The following is a 23,251-nucleotide window of genomic DNA, read 5'->3' as shown; positions in this document are numbered from 1 at the left end:
GAATAGCTCTCCATCATTGGAGAGCTCTGGCCCGCAATTACTTAATTCTACCAATCAGACTGCTCGTCCCGCCCCGACAGGGTGAAGGTGGTCTTTATGTCTGAGCCACCACCCACCCCCTTACCATTGGCCGTCGGCAACCGCTTCTTCAGTTGATTGGACAAAGTGGATGTCCATCAGTGTCACGACGTTCCGCGGTAAGGAGAGGTGAAACCAGAAAGACAACTTCCCTCCGAAGGGTAGACGGGCCTGCTGGGATACTGAGGGAGGACTGGGTCAGGCGCTGGGCGGGGTTTTCGCAGCTCCGCGGAACGCCGGGAAGGGGTCACGTCCAGATGAGGGATCCGGTTCCGGTGCAGACGGCGGCCTCGGCGTTGCCGCGGCAGTGCGGTTGGCCGGTACCTGGGTGGTGAGCTCGCGTTGTTGGAGGGGCTGGAGTTGTTCTCGGTCCTGTGTTGTCCGCTTAGGTGAGCTGCCGGAGCTTCCGTGAGGCCGCGGCGGGAGCGGGGACCGTGCGGGCCTCTAGCGGCCGGGCCGGGGTTACGAGATCGGGGCGCGCGGGGCTTGAGTCCCGGCCCTCCGGCTGTCCCGCTGCCCACGTAGGAGACCCAGACCATTTCTTGCGTCTGCACTTCGATTATTTCACTAAAATAGTTTTTGACTTTTAAAGTTCACGAGACGCTGTCGTCTGTGTGGTCGGGGCTTCGCTGACTTTCCCAGCCTACTTAAGCCCCTGGGCCTGGGCCCCAGGAAAGGTGTGTTGAATGGGAACCTTAAGAAAGGAATTGGTTCGTTCGAGAAACGTTTTCCGAGCAGCTGCTGCGTGCAAGGCACTGCGCCGGGGCGAGAAGTCCAGTGAGACCTGTGCCCAAAGGTTGACAAATGAGAGGCGGGCACAAAGCAATGTGGGATACAGGGGAGGGAAAGGAAGCCTCCCGAGGCCCACCACTTTCTCCATTCTTCATTGTGCATGTCACACCTTGTCGTGCATCATTAGCTTGCTTGTTGCCTTCCCTCCCAGACTTCGACTTCATTCACCGCTGCAGCTTCAGTATTGAAAACGGGTGCTCACGTTGGTGACAAGAGTGACCGCCGAAGAGCGGGGCTCCGTGAAATCGCCGCGTGATCTGTAGTCTCGGCGTCGCACTGGGTTGATGGTACCCTGGAGCATCCCAGACTTGCAGAGAAAGCATCCTCCAGAGGAAGCTGAGGCATGACTGCTCGAGGGCCGGCAGTGCCATGTGCAATTTTCCTCTGATAGTTCCCAGTGCTGTTGCCACGGCGATGGTGGCTGTGCCATGCCATTGTCTATCAACCGACAGGAAGAGAAAACTGGCAGTCAGATATTGTTTAACAGACGAAGTGGTTTCTGTTGGACACTTAAGTACTGCTAACAAATTACCTTTCTTTTCTTTTCTTTTTTTTTTTAGAAAAAAACCCTAAATGTTTTAAAAGGGTGGCTGGAGGTGACCTCGTTCTGCATTCAAGGTTAAAAATCTGAAAATTAGAATATGTGCTCTCAGCAAGAGTATCTTCTAAATAATCATTCAGCATGAAACTTGAGCCCCATAAGCTGAAAATTACACTCAAGACTTTCCTGAGAAATGCTCCCCAGTGACATATTTATTTAACCCCCCTTCGATGGTATTGATGTTTAGTACTTTACTAATGTGGGATCCACGATTGATCAGCTTCTTAAAGAATCCTTTTTTTCTCCCCCAGAGTCATTGATTCCAGGTAAATCAGAGGAACAGACATCATGAACAGAAATAATACAGGAAGTGATGTGATGCCGAAGTTTAACTGTTGTTCCAGAAGTCCAGCATCTGTGGCTCATAACTTTAGGAACTGTATCATTTGCAAGGTCACCTAACTTTTACTCATATTGGGTTGGCCAGAAAGTTCACTCAGTTTTCCTGTAAGCTGAGAGAACCCGCACGGACTTTTTGGCCAACCCAATACAGTAAGTTTTGTTTGTTTGTTTTTGTTTTTTTTAAAAAATATTGACAGTTTGTTCCAGAAAACCTAAATTGTAAATTGCCTACTCTAAGCTGCCTGATTCTCTGCTTGTGTTCACTGGAATAGGGAGAAGAATTTGCAAACTGATTATGTGAGGGTCCGAAATGTAAAACCGAGCCGTGGGGAGTAGCCTGTTTTTTGCCTGGTGTGTAATATTGGCTTTGCCTGTTACAACTGACAGACATTTTATTAAGTTGAGAATATAGCTGTCATTAAAGACTAAGAATAATCCTTGAGCAGGAAGAATATGAACCCTATGTTTTCCAAAATTACGATAGAGTTGCTGGTTACAGTCAAGTATGGTGAGACCATCCGTGAAAGGCAAGGACATGGAAAAGCAAGTGGGAGTTCTTTCCAAGAGCTAGGTGGGGTGGCTTTGATAGGATGATGAAGGGAAAGAGATCACCTATCTAGACCAAAGAAATTGAAGCAATACACCTAAATGTAAGTTTTTAATAAAGTAACCTAAAGTATAAAATGTTGTATGTGTTGAATATATTCCTTTCTGTCTTTCACTTAAAACCACTCATCAGGTGTTGGCACCAAACATCAGTGATTTAAAGAATCAAAGAAAATAGTATTCAAAATATTTCCTCCAAAGCACCAGCCTCTTGTATATAACTTGGCATCTGAATTATCAGCTTTCTCACTAGAGACTATAGTGAACCTGTGACAAAAATACACTTCTTAAACAGTTGTAAGGAGTTTGCATTTGTATGCACGTGCATTTGGGTGTTCTGAACGGGGACATCACCCTCTGTCAGTTTGTGATCTCTCCCTTGTGGACATTAACAGGGAGGTGGGAGTGGGAAGTACAGAAAACTTAGGAGAATCCTGGGATTTGGGTCACAAAGTGTAATTTGATCCCAAACTAAATAATCTACTATGTAAACATGCTGACTCAGGCATCCTAAAAATGTTTTTCTTCCCGATGGTTATTTATAGATAAGGTTTTACTATATTTAGTAAAATGTCTCCTTTCTACCGACTCTGAAAGCAAATGCACCGGTTGAACCCATAGTTAAAACCTTACAAATTTGACATCGTTTCTTCCTATATATCAGCCCTAAAGAAAAAGGATTACCCAGCCTAAAGGTGGAACTTTATTTGAACACTTGGCGTGTTAGTGTTTTCATACCCTATCTTCAGTCCTGAGGTTCATGCTGCCTTCTGACAGGGTGTAGTTATTTTGTAGAGGATACATGACCCAGAAATGTCCAGTAGGTCTGAGCTGGCCAGAGCATTCTGTGTCATTTTAATGGAAAAGTGGCTGCTTGTGTTGCAGGATGGTTGGGGCCCCCAGACATTCCTGAGCTAGAATAGCATTCAAGACCCAGATTTCCATGGACCTGAGCCAGAACCTGGGAACTTTCTCCGTGATGACCTTAGCTCTTGAGTCATTTTAGAGCATCACTGCGATCCTGGAATTAACTTGATTCCCTAAAAATTATGTGTGAGAAAAATGTGTGGCAGTGCCCAGCCTCCCAAGAGGAGTTTTGCTCACTCGTAAGGCAAAGATAGAAATGCCTTTGCAACCTTTACTACCTCTATCTGACAAGACAGCTGGGTTTATAAATACTTCTCTGGCCATGGAATGGCCTCAGTTTTGCTAATCGCAGTTTCTCACATCATGTGGGCTCAGCTTAGAGGCAGGAAAGGAGGCTTTCTTCAGGCACCCCCTTCTCTGCCGCAAAGGTAATGCTTTCCATCTGGGTAAAATGAAGAAAAATGCTGTAAACTGAGTTCAGTCTAAAGCAAACGGAGATTCAAGTGAAAATGAATCCTTGAAGAAGCTTTTATGAAAGCTTGGGTGTCACAGCAGAACCTGATTCTGTTCTGGGATTTGGGATGTAGAGTGTGGGGTCTGGCTTCTAGTCCTGAGCATCTCGTACGAGCTTATTGGGATTGTCCCTGGAATTGCCCACCCCTCACATCTTCCCCCTTCCTTGATTTGTGATAAATACATTTATGACATTGGCAAAGTTCAGTTCAGTTGCTCAGTTGTGTCTAACTCTTTGCAACCCCATGGACTGCTGCACGCCAGGCCTCCTTGTCCATCACCAACTCCTGGAGTTTACCCAAACTCATGTCCATTGAGTCGGTGATGCCATCCAACCATCTCATCCTCTGTCATCCCCTTCTCTTCCCACCTTCAATCTTTCCCAGCATCAGGGTCTTTTCCAGTGAGTCAGCTCTTCACATCAGGTGGCCAAAGTATTGGAGTTTCAGCTTCAACATCAGTCCTTTCAATGAACACTCAGGACCGATCTCCTTTAGGATGGACTGATTGGATCTCCTTGCAGTCCAAGGAATTCTCAAGAGTCTTTTCCAACACCACAGTTCAAAAGCATCAATTCTTCTGCACTCAGCTTTCTGTATAGTCCAACTCACATCCATAGACGACCACTGGAAAAACCATAGCCTTGACTAGATGGACCTTTGTTGGCAAAGTAATGTCTCTGCTTTTGAATATGCTATCTAGGTTGGCCATAACTTTCCTTCCAAGGAGTAAGCGTCTTTTAATTTCATGGCTGCAGTCACCATCTGCAGTGATTTTGGAGCCCCCCAAAATAAAGTCTGACACTGTTTCCACTGTTTCCCCATCTATTTGCCATGAAGTGATGGGACTGGATGCCACGATCTTAGTTTCCTGAATGTTGAGCTTTGTTGTTTCATTTTTAGTTCACTTTTTATTTAATCAAATCTAGATATGCATATAGATTAAAGAACCAAGTAGGTTTTATAAGCTTTTTCATTAGGTGATAACTTTCATCTCTTAGTCAATTTCCTTGGTGCTTATCCCTATATAAAGAACTTGTATACTTAGCTACTTTCTTAACTTTTAATGTTCAGGTGTTTGTTGCCCTCCCACTAAGAAAGATGAGGATTTAACTTCCTCCACATATGCATATCTCTTCCCATTACTTTCTCATTCAGTTGTCTCATAACTGGTTAGATCAGTATTTCATGTATTGTTTTGTTCAGTTGCCCAGTTGGGTTCAACTCTTTGTAATCCCATGGACTGCAGCACTCCAGGCCTCCAACAAGATCGTTATTAGCACCAAAGAAAACACACCTGTTGTGCAAGGGGAAGACATGGCCTACTACATGGCCCTACATGTCAGTAGCATTTATCTAGTCATAATAACATGAAAGAGAGTAAAAGAGCTGGCCTAAAACTGAATGTTTGAGCTTTAAGCCAACTTTTCACTCTCACTTTCATCAAAAGGCTCTTTAGTTCTTCTTCCCTTTCTGCCACAAGGGTGGTGTCTTTATACAAGGACTGGAGAGTTTTAATGAATTTCTTTGCATTCTATTCCTCTGCTATTAGACATTTACCCCCAAAATACTGTTGTGTGTGTGTAGCACGACAAACAGGTTTTGTGTACAGGAATTCATTTGAAACTTGCCTTAGACCTGGATAATTGTTCTCGGGCATTTGGGCTCCTAAATTCTCTTTTCACTCTTTGTTAGTAACATCTTTTTGACAAACTTGAGCACTTCAGGTTCATAAGTTTGTTTTGTTTTACCTTCATAAGCATTTAAAAAAATTTTAATTCAGAATTATAACAAATTCAGTAAGTCTAGCAAAATTAAATATTCCTGAATTATCTCCAGGGTATGAGTATGTATTGGACACAAATGTGATTTTTATGCTTTTTGAAACTAAAATGACAATAATTTCAGTGCAAAACTCCGATTAAAAAAATAACCCATAGTTTTTCACTTCTGAAAGTTGTTCCCCTTTAGCCCTATGCTCCTCTCTGAGTGAGGACTGAACTCCCTGGCTACACATAGGCCTTTAAAATCAGACATCTGCTGGACTTTTGTCTATTCAGAACCTTATTTCATTTTGAGGGAAAGAACCCAAATGATATCTCCTATAAGGTCATATTAAAAATTAAAAGTTAATCATAAAGCGTGCTAAGACTTGAGTAAAGGTGATAAAAGAATTGAATTCTGCTTAGCTGTTTAGTGAAACATTTTAATGTTTTGTGTTATGTTTCTTTATTAACAGGTAGATTGCATAACTCAAACTGTTACTATGTTCCAGAGACTTCTGAGAAGGTGCCTAGACCACAGAATTTCAGCAGCAAGGAGCCAGGGCTGTTGTGTGTTGCGTATTAGGACGATTTATCTGTTGGCAGGAGTCTGTGTCTCCCTCTGATAATCTCTGAGCTCACAGCCAGATGAACACTGAGAAAATTTTATTGTTTTCCTTTGAATGATGACTAAGATATATTACCAAGGCCATAACTACTCTTTATGTTGAGTCAGAATTTCACTTCATACTTCAGCCTTTGGGCCTTAATAATTACATGCTTCAGAGTTAAATCTTGCTCTCCTGGGCATCCATAGCTCTAGCCTCCTTCACCAGAGTAGCTAGCAAAGGACCCTTGTTTCTCAGAGTAGGGGAGTGGTTTGGAAGTGGGATGACATTAACTGTTTATTTTCCTTTTGCAGGAAAAATAATGATTTTAAATAATATTTTTTTCTACTCTTCTAGCCAGAAAAATTAGCCACTTGCTAATTCTAAACTTGACAGTTTTTGAAAGTATAACCTACTGAGACAGAATTAATTTGATAACAAATTTCCGTGAGCCAGAGTTTTAGAGCTTTAATAAAAAGACTATATTATTAACCAATTACACTTTGTAGAAAAATAATATAATAAAGAAGGGGGGAGCATTTTGCATAGGCTGCACTTACAAAATTGGGTCACCAAGAGAATTTTGTATTAAAACTTGGAGGAGGGCTTCCCTGGTGGCTCAGTGATAAAGAATCTGCCTGCCAGTGCAGGAGACAGGGATACCATCCCTCATTCGGAAGATCCCACAAAGCTCATAGCAGCTAAAGCCAGGCTCCACCAACTACTGAAGCCTGAGCACCCTAGAGCCCGTGCCCCGCAACAAGAGAAGCCACCACAAACAGAAGCCCAAGCACCCCAACTGGGAGTAGCCCCCCTCTCCACAACCAGAAAAAAGCACTAGAAACACCAAAGACCCAGCAGAGCCAAAAATTAAGTAAATAAAAATTATTAAAAAAAATAATAAAGCCCTGAGGAGAAGGTGACATATTTCCAAGCCTTCTCCCCTCTCCAGACGTCCAGATCTGCACCCGGTGTAACTCCAAGCCTGTATGCCAGGCCAGCGGCTGAGCTGTCGCCTTGTCCATCTCTTCCTACTGTGCAGCTGCGGCCCGGGGGGTTCACCCATACTGCACAACTCTCAGAATCATTCTATTCTTTGAGAAACTTGGAGCATTTCATACCGAGTCTCGGCCTTACCCCACAAGGCAGGTAGGGGGCACTAGTCTTCCTTAGGAAGCAGGGCAGCAAAAGCCAGTAAGTGTTGTCCCTGTCAGGGCACGGGAGTGTGGGAGCTGCCAGATTCTGGGAAGAGGCTGTTGGTTCCTTTCCAAGACTTGTGCGTATTTTAGGGAACAGTATACTTGCTTAGTTTTCTAATATTACAGCCACAACAGATTAGAAGTAAATTTAAAAGGTTAACACTAAACGCAGGAAGAACCCATGACTAACAGGAGATTTTTAAAAACTGAGAAGCAGATATTTGGGGATTTTTCTCTTTTTTGGACAGCTGCATTCTGGAAGCATTGGGTGTAAGCGGAGGTTCATGGTCCTCGCGTGTCACAATTCCTTGAGCGTTAGAGCCCCTGTGTGGTAATTCCAAGTCACCCAGACAAGAAAATGGTATTCTGTGTACTTCGGTTAAGAAGTCAAGGAAACGTAGTGTATGTTAGATTGCCAACAAAAAGTATACAGACTCATGGTCTAAGTGAAGTCGCTCAATCATGTCCTAATCTTTGCGACCCCATGTACTGTAGCCCACCAGGCTCCTCCGTCCATGGGATTTTCCAGGCAACAATACTGGAGTGGGTTGCCATTTCCTTCTCCAGGAGATCTTCCCGACCCAGGGATTAAACCCAGGTCTCCTGCATTGTAGGCAGACGCTTTACCATTTGAGCCACCAGGGAAGACATGGTCTAAGTAGGTTGTGTTAAAAAATAAATTTCAGAGGCATACTTTCTTCCCTCATTAATGCCAGAAAAACAGTGTTATTCTATTCCTGTTATATATCTCATATTAGTCCAGGATGAGCACCTTAAAATTACTTAATATGTTTAATTAGGTGGTGAGGTATTGAATTATATTGGCATAAAGTTGGATTTTTCTAAACTGCAAATCACATGCTGGGCTTAAGAGCTCAGCTAGCCAGCCATCCATAAAGCAGTTCCACAAATGCTGGGTACACCATTAGAGGCACCAAAGGACAGAACCACTTCACTGCCCTACCACCCAGCCCGATTTCTCTGCTTTTGGAGACCAGAACCTTTCAGGGCTTTTTATGTATCACAGTTTAATTTTATGCCCCTCCCACCCCAACAGACCTTCAGCTTCTAGTCCCGTGGAACTCTTTCCCACCCTGGTCCTTCTGTGTGCACAATACATGTGACATGTAAACACTGTAGACATTGTGACATTGTAAACAACGTAGAACACTATCTCAGATCCCCGGATTCCGAGAGACAGTACTGACCACAGATGCCAGAGGAGGGGCAGAACCAGTAGCGTAGAGCTCCTGCTAAGCAGGACGCAGAGGAGTAGGACGCGCCCACTCCCCAGGACCTCAGCCTTACAGCAAGAATCTCACCAGCAGGGGGTGGGGCGGCCTGGCCCAGCACAGCAGGGCCTCAGAGAAAGTAGAGGCGGTGGTGTTTGAACTGAGTGTTGACAAAGGGTAGAGAGCTGCTATTTAAAAGAGAAGCACATTCCAGGGAGAGGAAACTGGCAAGGCAAAGGCCCAGGTGGGGGCCAGGGTGCTTCTCTAGAAGACATGCCGGCAAGTGAGTGTAGCTGGGGGTTAGGATTTTGTCCTTGGGATGACAGAAGGTCATAGCTAGGGTGTCCGCTGCAGAGTTCTCGAGAAATGAGCCTGGTACCTGAAGTCACAGGCAAATTTGGCCTTGGAATACGGAATTAAGCAGGGCAAAGACTAATAGAGTTTTGCCAAGAAAATGCACTGGTCATAATAAACACCCTCTTCCAACAACACAAGAGAAGACTCTATACATGGACATCACCAGATGGTCAACACCAAAATCAGATTGATTATATTATTTGCACCCAAAGATGGAGAAGCTCTATACAGTCAGCAAAAACAAGACCAGGAGCTGACTGTGGCTCAGACCATGAACTCCTTATTGCCAAATTCAGACTTAAATTGAAGAAAGTAGGGAAAACCACTAGACCATTCAGGTATGACCTAAATCAAATCCCTTATGATTATACAGTGGAAGTGAGAAATAGATTTAAGGGCCTAGATCTGATAGATAGAGTGCCTGATGAGCTATGGAATGAGGTTTGTGACATTGTACAGGAGACAGGGATCAAGACCATCCCCATGGAAAAGAAATGCAAAAAAGCAAAATGGCTGTCTGAGGAGGCCTTACAAATAGCTGTGAAAAGAAGAGAAGCGAAAAGCAAAGGAGAAAAGGAAAGATATAAACATCTGAATGCACAGTTCCAAAGAATAGCAAGAAGAGATAAGAAAGCCTTCTTCAGCGATCAATGCAAAGAAATAGAGGAAAACAACAGAATGGGAAAGACTAGAGATCTCTTCAAGAAAATCAGAGATACCAAAGGAACATTTCATGCAAAGATGGGCTCGATAAAGGACAGAAATGGTATGGACCTAACAGAAGCAGAAGATATTAAGAAGAGATGGCAAGAATACACAGAAGAACTGTACAAAAAAGATCTTCACGACCCAGATAATCACGATGGTGTGATCACTGACCTAGAGCCAGACATCCTGGAATGTGAAGTCAAGTGGGCCTTAGAAAGCATCACTACGATCAAAGCTAGTGGAGGTGATAGAATTCCAGTTGAGCTATTCCAAATCCTGAAAGATGATGCTGTGAAAGTGCTGCTCTCAATATACCAGCAAATTTGGAAAACTCAGCAGTGGCCACAGGACTGGAAAAGGTCAGTTTTCATTCCAATCCCAAAGAAAGGCAATGCCAAAGAATGCTCAAACTACCGCACAATTGCACTCATCTCACACGCTAGTAAAGTAATGCTCAAAATTCTCCAAGCCAGGCTTCAGCAATATGTGAACCGTGAACTTCCTGATGTTCAAGCTGGTTTTAGAAAAGGCAGAGGAACCAGAGATCAAATTGCCCACATCTGCTGGATCATGGAAGAAGCGAGAGAGTTCCAGAAAAACATCTATTTCTGCCTTATTGACTATGCCAAAGCCTTTGACTGTGTGGATCACAATAAACTGTGGAAAATTCTGAAAGAGATGGGAATACCAGACCACCTGTTCTGCCTCCTGAGAAATCTGTATTCAGGTCAGGAAGCAACAGTTAGAACTGGACATGGAACAACAGACTGGTTCCAAATAGGAAAAGGAGTATGTCAAGGCTGTATATTGTCACCCTGTTTATTTAACATATGCAGAGTACATCATGAGAAATGCTGGACTGGAAGAAACACAAGCTGGAATCAAGATTGCCGGGAGAAATATCAATCACCTCAGATATGCAGATGACACCACCCTTATGGCAGAAAGTGAAGAGGAACTAAATAGTCTCTTGATGAAAGTGAAAGTGGAGAGTGAAAAAGTTGGCTTAGAGCTCAACATTCAGAAAACGAAGATCATGGCATCCGGTCCCATCACTTCATGGGAAATAGATGGGGAAACAGTGGAAACAGTGTCAGACTTTATTTTTCTGGGCTCCAAAATCACTACAGATGGTGACTGCAGCCATGAAATTAAAAGACGCTTTCTCCTTGGAAGGAAAGTTACGACCAACCTAGATAGCATATTCAAAAGCAGAGACATTACTTTGCCAACAAGGTTTCGTCTAGTAAAGGCTATGGTTTTTCCTATGGTCATGTATGGATGCGAGAGTTGGACTGTGAAGAAGGCTGAGTGCCGAAGAATTGATGCTTTTGAACTGTGGTGTTGGAGAAGACTCTTGAGAGTCCCTTGGACTGCAAGGAGAGCCAACCAGTCCATTCTGAAGGAGATCAGCCCTGGGATTTCTTTGGAAGGAATGACGCTAAAGCTGAAACTCCAGTACTTTGGCCACCTCATGCGAAGAGTTGACTCATTGGAAAGACTCTGATGCTGGGAGGGATTAGGGGCAGGAGGAGAAGGGGGACGACAGAGGATGAGATGGCTGGATGGCATCACTGACTCGATGGACATGAGTCTGAATGAACTCCGGGAGTTGGTGATGGACAGGGAGGCCTGGCGTGCTGCGATTCATGGGGTTGCAAAGAGTCGGACACGACTGAGCGACTGATCTGATCTGAGGAATGTTGATGAACTGAAGGTGGCCCAGACTGACCGAGGGTGACTGGTCAGGAGACCACTGGAAGATGGAGCGGTTCTTGGGCTCTGCTTGTGTGCCGTGAGTGAAGGTCACCCGTGTAAGCCACATCCCACACTTTGAAGGCTGGGTTGGTGTCCTCTGGTGACTGGCTGGATGTGGGGAGGGGGCTGGGAAGAAGAGGCGGGACTCAGGCTTACCCCCAGGTTCTACCTTAGCCCTGGAGCTCCTCCTGGCTAGGGAACAAGAGGAACACAGGAAGGATTGGAGGAGTGAGGCACAAATTACTTGCAGACATTCTGAGTCTGAGGAGTCTGAGGGGCATCTATCCAAGTCATTAGGTTATATCTGAAATATCGGGGGAAATTACTCAGATGATTGCCCCGGAAGGTCTGGATCTGATAATCAAAGAGATTTGGGGACTTCCCTGGTGGTCCAGTGGCTACCAGACTCCGCGCTCCCGATGCAGGGGGTCCAGGTTCGATCCCTGGGGACCTAGATCTTACACACTGCAGCTGAGAGTTCACACCCTGCAACTAAGAAGTCTTGCATGCCACAACAAAGATCAGGATCCTGAGTGCTGCAACCAGGACTCAGTGCAGCCAAAGTAAGATATTACAAAGAGAAAGATTTGGGCAGAGAGAGCAAGAGAAAGGGGAAAACCAGCCATGCAAGCTGGGAGATGTATGCTGTTAGGGAAGGATAGGCCTGAAGACTAGAAAAGAGGCCAGAGGTGAAACAAGCTTCCTTCCAGGAGAGAGGCCCCATCAGGGCGGTCAGAGCGACAAGAGAGGCCAGGTAAGAACCTAGTGTCCCCTGGGTTTGGCAATGGAGGTAAGTGTGACTGTGGGCTGAGCCATGGGGGCGCAGGGGGGCGGTGCGTGTGTTCCCCGACCTTGGGCAGCTCCCCAGCCTCTGAGTCTCTGGAACACGAAGGAACCAAGCCAGGGAATTTCTAGAGTCTTCTGGCTGCTATTTGTGTCTGTGCACCTATGTGTCAGGCTGTCTTAGAGTCTGTAAACTGAGCAGACAGGGTCTCGGCCTTTGCCCAGATTCACCAGTGACACAAATATTTCAGCTTGGATGATGAAACAGCCTTGATTGCTGAAGCCGGTGAACTAATGCCACTGGCGCTGCACCAGCAGGACCTGTAAATACCCAAGGACACAGGGTGTGTGCGCTGCTCTCTCTCCTGCCCGTTTACAGGGGCTGCTTCTGTCCCCCGAGTCCGGCTTTTGTAGAGCCAGGAGGTGCGCTTGGTGCCCCTTGCCGTTTTTCTCTGCAGACCATCTCGACAGCAGTAAAAAAATTGAGTATTAAAGCTCTTTTAAGATCATAGGCCAGGTGCTGGGCCTCATGCAGAGCAAGGACTTGAGGTGGTTGGTTTGAAAAGTGTTCGTTCAGCATGTGTCTGGGGCCAGTTCACAGCAGGATTCTAACATTTGATGGAAAGAGGCTTCTGCGGTGAAATGACCTTCACGGCTGGGAAAACATCAAGAGTTGTCATCAAGAGCAACAGGTTTCTTACAGGCATGTGGACCTGTTTGACCCAAGCCTCTGTCAGTCCAGGAGAGGGGCCAGCTGTGCCCCAGATGTGGGCTTCCCCCAGTAGAGCCCAGCCCGCTTGCATGGTGCTGATGGGGGAGGGGCACAAATGCCTGGCTGCTCTGAGTCAGGTGCAGGCCCCCGCCGCCCCTGCCCCCGCCACCCCTGCTTCCTGGGCATGCTGCCCATTACACTGCACCTCTAATATTATCACATGTTCAGGACAGCCAAGCCTGCCCAATGCAAGGAGGGGACACTGCAGCAGAATTCAAAACCCTGTCTCCAGGGAGCAAAAACTAGAAAAGTTCTCTCTTCCTCCTTAGTGGAGATTCCTCCTTACCCACAGCTTCTTCCTGAGTCGGTCTCAGTCGTGAACTCTGATTGGCAAGGCTAGTCATGGGAGGATTCCATTTCCCATGACAGCACACACTTGCACAGAACCTCAAGTTCGTAACACATTCCCATGGCCCTTATTCTCTGCAATCCTGAGGACAGCTCCTACGGGGAAGTAGGGACACAAAGCGGCCCCATTTTCTAGATGTGGAGACAGGGGAGGGGAGATGGCCCACCCTGGACCAGCCAGCCAGGGGATGCTGAGCCCCAGAGGTACCATGTCAGATTTCCTTCCGTGAGCTTGCCCCTCTGCCATGCCTGCCCCCTCCCACCCCTCTCCTTCTCCCTCCCTCTCCTGACCACCCCTGGGTTGGCAGCACTGACATTCTCAAGGTTGCATTTAGGTTTCAAAACAAAACTGAACAAAGAAACCAGGTTCCTAGTGCCGTGCTGCCATTGTTCAGGCCAAAACAGTGAAGCTGGAAGGCTGAGCAGCAGTCAAGTCTGTTTACGAAGCGTAATCACACATCCCACCTGTTCAGCAACCAAGGAAATTGCTGAGCGTGGCTGCGACTTCCCTGGTACAGAGCGGTTCGGAGAACACAAAACCACAGTCATTATCAGAAATGATCTCAGCCAGCCCTGCGAGTTTCCCGGTACATACGAAGCTGAAGCTCTGATGTTTTTCTCACTGCAGCTAAGCAGCGTGACTGGAGGGTTCGGCCCTGCTGTTTGCACACGCTGATACACACACACACACACACACACACACACACACAGCAGACCTCCAGGCTGGTTCTCTCCCTCTTGTAGCGTGTACACTGTGCACAGGCTTTCTCTTCTGTTACTGAGGCTGGTGCTATTCTTTACAAAGTAATTTCTCATCAATAACGTGGACCCATAAGGAACTCATCACATTAATGGAGCCAGAGCTGTAACATTTGGGGTTCAGTGTGGCTCTGTGTAAAAATATAACCTAAGAAACAGATTGGAATTCAATCATGACCAGAAAATGGCCCTCCACTATTGCTACCAGGCAGAGAGTAGGGGCAGTTATCCATAACAGTCGTGAGCTGAACCGTAAGAGTGGTTATTCATAACAGTACCTGGGTTGTAGCTCAGGGCAGCCTCATGATAGATGTGTTCCCTCGTTTGTAAAATTAGATAATAATAGCTACAGACTGGTTCCGAACAGGAAAAGGAGTACGTCAAGGCTGTATATTGTCACCCTGCTTATTTAACTTATATGCAGAGTACATCATGAGAAACACTGGGCTGGAAGAAGCACAAGCTGGAATCAAGATTGCCAGGAGAAATATCAATAACCTCAGATATGCAGATGACACCACTCTTATGGCAGAAAGTGAAGAAGAACTAAAGAGTCTCTTGATGAAAGTGAAAGAGGAGAGTGAAAAAGTTGGCTTAGAGCTCAACATTCAGAAAACTAAGATCATGGCATCTGGTCCCATCACTTCATGGTAAATAGATGGGGAAACAGTGGAAACAGTATCAGACTTTATTTTTCGGGGCTCCAAAATCACTGCAGATGGTGATTGCAGCCATGAAATTAAAAGACGCTTACTCCTTGGAAGGAAAGTTATGACCAACCTAGATAGCATATTCAAAAGCAGAGACATTACTTTGCCAACAAAGGTCCGTCTAGTCAAGGCTATGGTTTTTCCTGTGGTCATGTATGGATATGAGAGTTGGACTGTGAAGAAAACTGAATGCCAAAGAATTGATGCTTTTGAACTGTGGTGTTGGAGAAGACTCTTGAGAGTCCCTTGGACTGCAAGGAGATCCAACCAGTCCATCCTAAAGGAGATCAGTCCTGGGTGTTCTTTGGAAGGACTGATGCTAAAGCTGAAACTCCAATACTTTGGCCACCTCATGCGAAGAGTTGACTCATTGGAAAAGACCCTGATGCTGGGAGGGATTGGGGGCAGGAGGAGAAGGGGACGACAGAGGATGAGATGTCTGGATGGCATCACCGACTAGATGGACATGAGTTTAAGTGAACTCCAGGAGTTGGTGATGGACAGGGAGGCCTGGCGTGCTGCAACACGACTGAGCGACTGAACTGACTGACTGATCTTAGTGAAGTGAAGTCGCTCAGTCGTGTCCGACTCTTTGCAACCCCATGGACTGTAGCCCACCAGGCTCCTCTGTCCATGGGATTTTCCAGGCAAGAGTGCTGGAATGGATTGGCATTTCCTTCTCCAGGGGATCTTCCCAACCCAGGAATTGAACCCGGGTCTCCTGCATTGCAGGCAGACGCTTTACCATCTGAGCCACCAGGGAATCCCTGACTGACCTTGATGAGGACTAAATGAGTTAATATAGGTATAAAGGTTTAGGACAGTGCTTGGCACGTAGTAATCCCTTAATACTAAATATTGTTACTGTTCTCCATCATTCAAGATGTAACTCACATCTCACCTTATCCACAACGCCTGGGGCCCAAACACGCGACCTTCACTCTTCTCTCCTGTTTCTGGATTCTTGTAAGAGTCGACTCTGAATCCTGCCATCAAGCATCTGATCATGTGCAGTGCTGTCTTGTTATTTCAATGTTACTTCAGTGTTTCAGTTTTACTGTTGCTTCCACAATAGGTTGCAAATTCCTAATGTTAGGAACCATGTAGTTTGCTTTTGTTGAATTTCTGCAACTCACAGCCTGGTCCTGGGCAATTACTAGACACTTCAACGTCTTTGGAGTGTGTTCATCTCTATAAATAAATGGGACAAAAATTGGTGGTGTGGTATTGTGTACAGGTACCATACCGGTTAAAACTTAAAAGTGTGAAGACTTACATTGACACAAAAAGCTGTACTAAATGTTCATATCTGCTTTATTCAAAATAGCCCCAAACTAGCTGGTAGGCTGCAGTCCATGGGGTCGCTAAGAGTTGGACACGACTGAGCGACTTCACTTTCACTTTTCACTTTCATGCATTGGAGAAGGAAACGGCAACCCACTCCAGTGTTCTTGCCTGGAGAATCCCAGGGATGGGGGAACCTGGTGGGCTGCCGTCTCTGGGGTTGCACAGAGTCGGACACAACTGAAGCGACTTAGCAGCAGCAGCAGCAGAGGCCACCTTGATGTCCTTCAACAGGTAAATGGTTAGATGAGCTATGGTCCATTTATACTATGGAAAAAGACTCAGCAATAAAGATATGTGGATTCTTAATACAGCAACAACCTGGATGAATCACCAGTGAATTATGCTGAGTGAAAATAGCCAGTTCCCAAAGATTACAGACTTTATGATTCCATTTGCATAACATCCTTGAAGTGGCAGAACTATAGAAATGAGAACAGGTTAGTGGTTGCCAGGGGTGAAGGAGGGGATGAGGGGCAGGAGGCAGGAGCAGCAGGAAAGATCCTTGTGGTCATGGAGATGCTCTGCATCTTGATGTCAGTGTCAATATCCTAGTTGTGATATTGTATTAGCTACTTTCGCAAGATGTTGCCATTGCAGAAAACTCGGTAAAAGGTGCGGAGGACTTTCTCTGTATAATCTGTTACAATTGCATAATCCACAATTACCTCATGTAATTGTAAAAAAAAATAATAATAAAACCACTTAAGGTGTTCCTTAAGCAAAAAGCAGAGAGAGTAGATTGGCTTGCCCACTGATGAGAGAAATATGGCTGGGCTCTTTCAGAAGGATTTTATTTTGTTAAGAATAAAGTTTGTCCATTTTACCTTAACATGTTTATTTCTGTAATTACTTATGCTTTAGTGTAAGATAATAGTAGTCTTTAATAGCCATGCTAAATGGTATTATTATCCAGTACAATCAAGATGCATATTATTTGGGGACTTCCCTGGTGGTCCAGTGGTTGAGAATCCACTTTGCACTACAGGGGATGTGGGTTTGACTCCTGGTTGGGAAGCTAAGATCCCATATGCTGGGGAGCAGCTAAGTCCACACGCTGCAGCTGCCGAGCCCCAAGCTCCAGAGTCCGCTTGTCACAACTCGAGAATCTGTGTGCCGCAACCAAAGAGCCCTCATGCTGCCACTAAGACCCAACACAGCCAAATAAATAAATCAGTTAAATTTGGAGAAAAAAAAAAAGATTCACATCATTTTTTAAATTGAGAGGAGTAACTTAGAGATGATCTTTTCCAGTTCTCCCATTTCACAGAGTCAGAGACTCAGAAATGACCCATAGCCCAAAGTTACACAGCTACTGAACAGCATTTACAAGGGCTAGAACCCAGTCATCCCAGAATCCAGTCCTTGCTTCCAATACACGTTGTATTTTACTTTTATAAAAGCACCACAATTCGTGCATCTGGAAAAAGAGTCTGAATTACTTTGGTTCCCGAACTTAGTTATGGGGTGGCACAGCTGCCAGTGGGGAAGGCAGACTACTGGGAGAGATGAACAAACCGGGCTGGTGGGTCCGCTCACCCTACCAGCACACAGTAGGACTGGAGGGGAAAAGACAGACGAACACTCGGAGGAGTGGCAAAGGAGGAAACAAAGAAAGAAGCAGCTGCCAGCAGAGCCAGGGTGAGAACCAGCTTTCCACGCCCAGATGGGCACAGCTCTGATGAGGCATCCCAGAAATGGCTACCCCAGTGCAAGCTTTCCATCTATGCTTAGCCGGCAGCACTAATGTGAGTCCTCACTAAGGGGGAGGGGATGGAAAGGGATGGATCCCCCCAACCTAGAGATGAGACAAAGTGAAAGTGAAAGATGAAAGGAGCTCAGTTGTGTCGACTCTTTGAGACCCCATGGCCTATACAGTCCACGGAATTCTCCAGGCCAAAGGGAACATAAATCTCCAGAACATCAGTTACCACGCTTGGGACTGTATAGGTAGGGTCCGTCCTTCCTGTCCTCTTGCCTCAGTTTACCCACTCGCACACAAGGGTTTGGATTCGCCAGAAGACTCATTCCAGCTTTTGTTGTACTCTTTCTGTAGAGATTGACCACACAAACAACTAAGAATCACACGAAATAAGACTTGTACAGGATCGCTGTCGGAGTTAGTGAGCTGAGACAAATTTGAAACAAACCAGAATAACTTCTCCAGGCTTTTGAAATTGGCCCCTGCTTCTGGGTGTGCGGTGGTGGAGACGCTAACCACAGGGAAGAGACATGGCGGAAGAACAGTCAATATTTCACTCCTTGGGAGACCTTTTGAATGTGGCATAAATAACCCCTGCCACCAAATGAGTCAGAATTTCCAAAAGGCATCATTTTAGGGCCTCCATGTGGTTCCCTCTCTGAACTTCTGAAAGGCAGGCCCAGGGTGGGGCTTCCTGTACTCAACTCCAGAGACAGCACAGGGGCTCTCCCGTCGTCTTTGCCAGAATTTTCTTTCCAGATAAGCTTCACTCTTTTCTGTAGCAGTGGGTAATGCTGAAAAGACAAACGAGTTGAAGTTTTTATAGCCTTCCTACTTGCAAAACCCCCGTTCTCCTACATTGCTTACTCAACTTTTTCCTCTTCCATATGCACTGTTTGGAGTGGCCTAAGTGCCAGAGAATGAACAAGGAGGGTCCCATTTTTATGTCAGGCTTAAAGAAAGCAACAGGAGACTATCCTGAAAAGCACTAAGCCCCGTAAAGCTAAAGCTAATAATAATAATAAAACTAGTAATATCTGCATGGTATTTTGCAGTTTATAAAATATTTTAATCTCGTATGTTCTTGCCTATGAAATATTATTGCTATCCCCATTTAACAGATGGGACAAGAAGGTCCTACAAGGTTACTTGCTAAGGTTCCCTCAGTCAAGCAGCAGAACTAGGCCTGGGATTTGGGTCTCTCAGCTTTGGCTGGTGCTCTGTAGTGAGAGGGACAGCCTGTCTCTATACCACACTACCCTGTTCAGGCGACAGCCCCTTGGACACAGAATCCCTGCCCTGTGACCTCCTTCCGGGTGACTCATCCTTCTCCATGTTCCTGTGGACTAACATGTCGTAGTGCTCAGGAAATGTCTGATGAAAGGCTGAATAGGGAATCCCCTGGCAGGCCAGTGGTGAAGGTTCTGCACTTCCACTGCTGAGGGCCCAGGTTCAATCTCTTTCAGGAACTAAGATCTCACAAGCCATGTGGCTCAGAATACAAACAAAAAAAAAGACTGAATAGCTGTCTACCACGAACCATCCTGAGCCTATGGCCCCCAGAACAGTTCACGTGAGCTGGGTGCTCACAATACCAGGCACAAAACCATTCAAGAGAGCTTGCTATTATTAGACCCATTTAACAGAAAAGGAAACCAGTGTTGAGTAATGAGCTGAAAGTTGCAAACTTGGGCAGTTTGGTACCAGAGCCTGAGCTTTTGGCTCCCCAGTGCAACAAACCCTCTCAGCCTCAACCTTTCAGGAGCGTTGTCAGAGCTGTCTTCATCCTCCTGGTGCAAATCACCTGACCTCTTTCCATCAGAGAACTCATTAAACTTTCCGTAACTCACCGAAAGGATCCTGGCAGAGATTTAACGAGGGGATACATGTGGAAGCACTGGGAAAGCAAAGCACATTATCCAGATGCCCAGGATTGTAATAATTGTTGAACGCCGTCTGTACCTTCAGCTAGACTGCTGTAACCCCAAAGCCTGTGGTAGCACCCCACAGGAGTCAGAGTGATAATAGGAAACACAATTGGACATCTAGAACAATCAAAGGGCAAGGATGAAAGAGGCCCTTTGTGTGTATCTCCTCTGACCCTGTGAATAATTACAACTTAGTAAATGGGTTCTGAGTAGGAGGTGTGGCTGACACTCAGGCATTTAACTCAAGCTAGTTAACCCAGCCTTAACTCTTGAGCTTTGGCACTTGGAAAACAATTTGCCTTGCCCTCCATTTGGAAAATACACACACACACACACACACACACACACACACACACACACAAACTGGTCTTGCTTTACAATTTAATCTTAGGACACTGATTTCTACACTGATTTATTCAACAAACATTGATAGAGAGCCTACCAGCCTCACTAAGGAACCAAAAGAGGAACCACCCTCTGGGAAGCCTTAGATTTGGGACAGTTACTGTCACTTCATGGTAAATAGATGGGGAAACAATGGAAGCAATGACAGACTTTATTTTCTTGGCCTCCAAAATCACTGCAGATGGTGACTGCAGCCATGAAATTAAAAGATGCTTACTCCTTGGAAGAAAAGCTATGACCAACCTAGACAGCATATTAAAAATTAGAGACATTACTTTGACTACAAAGGTCCGTATAAAGGTCCGTCTAGTCAAAGCTATAGTTTTCCCAGTAGTCATGTGCAGATGTGAGAGCTGGACAATAAAAAAGGCTGAGCGCCAAAGAACTGATGCCTTTGAACTGTGGTGCTGGAGAAGACTCTTGAGAGTTCCTTGGACAGCAAGGAGATCCAACCAGTCAATCCTAAAGAAAGAGTGAGTGAAGTCGCTCAGTTGTATCCGACTCTTTGCGACCCTGTGGACTGTAGCCTGCCAGGCTCCTCCGTCCATGGGATTTTCCAAGCAAGAGTACTGGGGTGGGTTGCCATTTCCTTCTCCAGGGGATCTTCCAGACCCAGGGCTCGAACCTGGGTCTCCAACATTGCAGGCAGACTCTGAGCCACCAGGGAAGCCCTAATCCTAAAGGAAATCAATGCTGAATATTCATTGGAAGGACTGATGCTGAAGCTGAAGCTCTAATACTGTCGCCATCTGATTCAAAGAGCTGACTCATTGGAAAAGACCTTGATGCTGGGAAACATTGAAGGTGGGAGGAGAAGGGGACGAGAGAGGATGAGATGGTTGGATGGCATCACCAACTCAGTGGACATGAGTTTGAGCAAGCTCCCAGAGATAGCGAAGGACAGGGAAGCCTGGCCTGCTGCAGTCCATGGGGCCTCAAAGAGTAGGAGACGACTGAGGGACTGAACAACAACCATCTAACTCTTCATCTGCAGAATGGGCGCGGCCACACCTTAATTGTGAAGACTGGAGTCCACGTGGTACAAGGGTTCTGCAAGTTGTAAACTTCTTGTGAGTTGCTTTCATCCCCATTCAAAGGAAACGGAACCCCTCGTGCAAACTTCTAATTACTACTCTGACAAAGATCAGCGCTGGCGGGGCGGACGGTCCAAAGGCCTGCAAGTGCTGGGAGCACAAAGGCAAAGGCAGATAAGATTTAGAGGCTAAAGAGTTGGGAGTCCCTGGATCTGGGATTCGCAGAAGCGTCGGAGGAAGTGTCCGCTGGGGGCGGGGCGCACGGGGAGACCGAGGAGAGGCACATTCGTGGACCTGGGGTCTGTGGGAGGTCGATCACAGGTGGGATTCACATTCCTGGTAACTCAGCCCCCATCGCCTCCCCTCGGTATCCTGGGGTCCTCCTACCCGAGCCTGGGACGCGAACATCCCTGGCTTGGAGGCTCCGGGGACGGTGGAGTGGGAGGGGCCGGATGGGGCGCCCCCACCGTCAGGCTGGCTGATAGGTGTCACTTCCTCCTTGGATTTCGCGCCTCCGGGAGGGGGTGTCCCAGCCTTTGCCCCCACCTAGGCTCAGAGAGGACAAAACCCACCAGGCTCCCAACCCCCTCCCTAAGGCTAGGCGCACAGAGGAATTCGGCAGATCGAACTTTACCCCCGGGGAGAGGCAGCTCCGCACCGTCTCTAAGGATGAGACCCAGGCGGAGGCAGGAGGGTGGCTGGGACTCAGGGCGGCTCCCGAGCCGGAGAGGGCAGCCCTGGGCGCGTGACCAGGGGTGAGAGTGGGGAGTCCCCATGACAGCGCTCTCTTCCCTCCTGCCCCCGGGGAAGGGGGTCTGCGAAGCCTCCCGCCGAGCTGAGGCCGGGCCCCGGGGCCCTCCGCCGAGCGCGCGGATCGCCGCACTCTTCTTTCTCGCCCGCCCAGCCGCCTCAGCTGGGCCCTGGGGGCGGCTCGCGTGGCGGGTCCGGAGGGGACTGGGCGGGGCGGGGGCGAGTGCCCGGGCCCCGCCCCGGCCCCGCCCCGCTCCGGAGCCGCCCGGGACGCAGGGAGGAGGAGGGTGGCTCGGCCCGGACTGCCCGCGGCGCCGCGCTCCTGCAAGCTCCCGTCCGGGTAAGTGGCGCGGGGCCGGGGGACCAGAACAGAGACCGGAGGGTCGGATCCTCAACACCCACCCCGGCCCAGCCCTGGCGCCCCCCTCCCCCCACCAACCCCACGCCAGGAATCGTGATCGCCGAAAGTCAAGGGGACCTGGAGAGGCGCGCCGGGGCGCGGGGGCGGGGGCCCTGGTGTGACAGCTGCGGGCGGGCGCGTATTTTTAGTTTAAACCCAACCGTTTCCTGCCGCCTGCGAAATCCCCGAACGTTTTCGCTCCCCGACCCTCCCCAAAGAAGCAGCCCGTAAGCCCCGGGCAGCACGTCCCCGCAGGGTCGGGCGCCGCCTCCAGTCTTCATTCTGCCTCCGCTTGGGGCAAGCGGACCTGTCACTGCGCCGCGTGTCCCCGACCCGGGCGGTGAACGCCGGCAGGAATACCCGCTCTCGGCCACCGCGAGCTCGCTCCGTACTGCCTGCCTGAGATATCCCCGCACCCTCGGTGGGAAGGGGAAGTCGCACTCGCAGGCAAGACCGGTTTCATTCAGAATCTCCCGGGGCTGTGCAGCCTTGGGCAAGCCTCTCCGCCTCTCTGAGCCTCATCCCAGTATCTCTAAAGGCGGGGAGAGTGAGACCAGAAATCTCCTGTAGGGCCTGAAGGAGCCCCAGATGGTTGCAGATTCCTCTTAAGAATCTTCAGATTCCGAACAGCGGACCTGGTGGATATAGCCCTTTGGCCAACCCACTGGTAATGAGTGCCCTGCACAGCCCACTGCCCTCCGCTCCAAAATTCTAAGGCGGGGATTACAACTCCGGTGGCGTGATCACGAATATCATTGTTTTACCACTTTGGCCCTGAAGCGCTGGCCCACTGCCCTGGGACCCTCTCCCAGGTTCCTCCTGGCACTAGTGATGGGCTTTTTACAGCCAAGGGCTGCCAGCTGGGGAGCCTGACATGCCCACAGGGGCATGCC

At 47.5% G+C, this 23,251-nt stretch overlaps 2 long non-coding RNA genes and 2 other non-coding genes across 4 annotated transcripts; 2 read left to right on the top strand and 2 right to left on the bottom strand.

Moving 5' to 3' along the window:
- Positions 1-120: 120 nt before the first annotated feature.
- Positions 121-2,491, top strand: LOC106700776 (uncharacterized). Its single transcript, XR_011461552.1, has 3 exons — positions 121-467; positions 1,431-1,488; positions 1,723-2,491. It is a non-coding gene; the product is annotated as an uncharacterized lncRNA (long non-coding RNA).
- Positions 1,125-1,398, top strand: LOC138984512 (small Cajal body-specific RNA 13). The gene has a single exon (XR_011461801.1). It is a non-coding gene; the product is annotated as a small Cajal body-specific RNA 13 (non-coding RNA).
- Positions 2,492-15,486: 12,995 nt separating the features above from the next.
- Positions 15,487-15,558, bottom strand: TRNAC-GCA (transfer RNA cysteine (anticodon GCA)). The gene has a single exon. It is a non-coding gene; the product is annotated as a tRNA-Cys (tRNA).
- Positions 15,559-20,309: 4,751 nt separating this feature from the next.
- On the bottom strand, positions 20,310-22,290 carry LOC138984327 (uncharacterized). The gene is made up of 2 exons (XR_011461551.1): positions 21,843-22,290; positions 20,310-21,358 (listed from the first exon to the last, which is right to left on the bottom strand). It is a non-coding gene; the product is annotated as an uncharacterized lncRNA (long non-coding RNA).
- Between the last annotated feature and the right edge of the window lie 961 nt (positions 22,291-23,251).

Source organism: Bos mutus, chromosome 21 (assembly GCF_027580195.1).
Source record: "Bos mutus isolate GX-2022 chromosome 21, NWIPB_WYAK_1.1, whole genome shotgun sequence".
NCBI classification, from domain to species: Eukaryota; Metazoa; Chordata; class Mammalia; order Artiodactyla; family Bovidae; genus Bos; species Bos mutus.
The sequence above is the reverse complement of the archived record's forward strand: the minus strand, read 5'-3'. Positions and strand labels throughout refer to the sequence as shown.